The 2,641-nt window shown below is 33.0% G+C and overlaps 1 pseudogene; it reads right to left on the bottom strand.

The window, feature by feature from the left end:
* Positions 1-1,994: 1,994 nt before the first annotated feature.
* Positions 1,995-2,278, bottom strand: LOC128777027 (NADH dehydrogenase [ubiquinone] 1 beta subcomplex subunit 1-like; annotated as a pseudogene).
* Between the last annotated feature and the right edge of the window lie 363 nt (positions 2,279-2,641).

Genomic DNA, 2,641 nt, shown 5'->3' with positions numbered 1-2,641 from the left:
TGCCTTGCCCTTATGGAACTTAAAGCCTAGTGGGTGATTCAATTAAAAAATAATTTCACAAATAACCATATAGTTATAATACAGGGTACAATGAGAGGGTCAACAAAGGGTAAAAATAAGTTTTGGGGTTTTTTTAGGCTGGGGCTCAGAGAAGGGCTTCTTGAAGAAATAATAGTTTATTTGCTTTCCCAGACACTTAATACACCAAAGTGGCAAAATTAAATGAAAATGTTTTAATGGACAGAGTTAGGCACTACCTCTAATTACTTCCATCTATCCATCCATCCATCCACCCATAAAATAGATCGAATATTCTAAATAAATTATAAGAAAATTTAATTTAAAATTAGTTAATAATAATAAAGTGCTATATAGCCTAAAAGTAAAATGATCCGTAGCAGAAATCTATGTATCGGCAATGTTGTTCATCATATCAATATACTTTTAAAGTATAATTTCAATGGCTATAGAAAAAGCATTCTATAAAAAGAAAATGCTTAGTAAATTAGGAAAAAAAAGAAATTTCTTAAACTAATGACAGAAGGACATTTTTCAAGATCCTTCAATGAATATATTTAATAATAAAACTTAAAAAAGTCTCCATTAAAGTCTGAAGACCACAACTATTTGACACTTTCCTAAATGGCCTAGTCAATGCAATAAGAAAAGAAATAAGCAGTCTAAGGATTAGAGAATGTATTAGTTAGACTAAATATCACTCAATTTGTTGTGGCTTGGAAATTAAAAAGTTGACCACATTGTTCACTTCTGAAAGACAAATTAGTCATTATTTGCAAATAATATGCTAATCTTATCAAAATCCAAGGCAAGGAATGGAAAAATTAATTGAATAAATAAGATAATTAAATAGAATTTTTCCCAGTAAGATAAAAAGGCAAAATGAAAGAATTCAATAGTATTTTTATAGCACTTTTTTGCAAGAGCAGTGAAAATTATAAAATGTTAAGAAATTAAGTTTTCAAAAGTTAGACTTTTATAGAGAAATCATAAAACTTTTTTAAGAAGCATAATAAGAAACTTGAATAAATGAAGATTATTTTCAAGGATGAAAGGACACACTTTTATAAAGATATCTCCTCAAATTAAGCTCTAAATTTAATAAGTTCCAATATGAACCTGGAATACTTTCTTACACCATACATAAAAATAAACTCAAAATGGATTAAAGACTGAAATGTGAGACCTGAAACCATAAAACTCCTAGAAGAAAACATAGGTAGTAACTTATCTGACATAGCCCACAGAAACATTTTTCTAGATATGTCACCTTTGGCAAGGGAAACAAGCAAAACTAAACTATTGAGACTACATCAAAATAAAAAAAAAAACTTTTGCACAGCAAAGGAAACCATTAATAAAACAAAAAGGCAACCTACTAAGTAGGAGAAGATATTTGCAAATTATCTATAAATGGTTAATATATATATGTATGATTAATATCCAAAATATATAAAGAACTTATATAACTCAACACCAACTACCTCAAATAAGCCAATTAAAAATGGGCAGAGGACCTGAATAGACATTTTCCCAAAGAAGATATAGAAATGGCCAACAGGCCCATGAAAAGATGCTCAACATCACTCATTATCAGGGAAATGCAAACCAAAACCATAATGAGATATCACCTCATACCAGTCACAATGCCTAGAATCAAAAAGACAAGAAATAACAAGAGTTGGTGAGGATATGGAAAAAAGAGAACCTTCATACACTGTTTCTGGGAATGCAAATGGGTGCAGCCACCGTGGAAAACATTATGGAGGTTCCTTAAAAAATTAAAAATAGAACAACCCTACGACCCAGCAATAACACTACTAGGAATTTATCCAAAGGATACAGGAGTGCTGATTCATCGGGGTACATGTATACCAATGTTTATAGCAGTGATTTCAACAATAGCCAAATTATGGAAAGAGCCTAAATGTCCATCCACTGATGAATGGATAAAGGAGATGTGGCTTACGTTTTTTTTTTAAATAATGAATGTGTCTTTATTTCTCTCCCAATTTTTAAACTGTGAACATTCTGTATTTGAGTCACAGCTTTTACTTCCAGATGACTTCTTCATTAGGTCTCAACTCCCTTTTAAACAACAAACTCCCGTTCTGGAAGGCAGGTTTTCATCGTTCTTTTTGTCTAGATAACATCCAAGGACAAATCCCACAGGCACAAGCATATGTACCCAGTGGTCACGAACAATCTGAATTACATTCATCATGAATGTTGTGGCTTTGTTGCCAAAAACGACCCTACAAACAAGACCTGCAGGGAGCCAAGCCTAGATGTGGTTTATATATACGATGGAAACTACTTGGCAATGAGAAAGAATGAAATCATGCCATTTGCAGCAATATAACTGGAGGGTATTATGCTAAGTGAAATAAGTCGGTCAGAGAAAGACAGATATCATATGGTTTCACTCATATGTGGAACTTGAGAAACTTAACAGAAGACCAAGGGTGAAGGGAAGGGGAAAAAAATAGTTACAGAGAGGGAGGGAAGCAAACCTTAAGAGACTCTTAAATACAGAGAACAAACTGAAAGTTGATGGGGGGGAGTGGGGGAGAGGGGAAAATGTGTGATGGGCATTGAGGAGGGCACTTGTTGGGATGAGCAC

This window comes from Panthera pardus, unplaced genomic scaffold, assembly GCF_024362965.1.
Source record: "Panthera pardus isolate Hobbes unplaced genomic scaffold, ASM2436296v1 HiC_scaffold_10, whole genome shotgun sequence".
NCBI classification, from domain to species: domain Eukaryota; kingdom Metazoa; phylum Chordata; class Mammalia; order Carnivora; family Felidae; genus Panthera; species Panthera pardus.
This window is presented reverse-complemented; position numbering and strand designations above follow the sequence as displayed.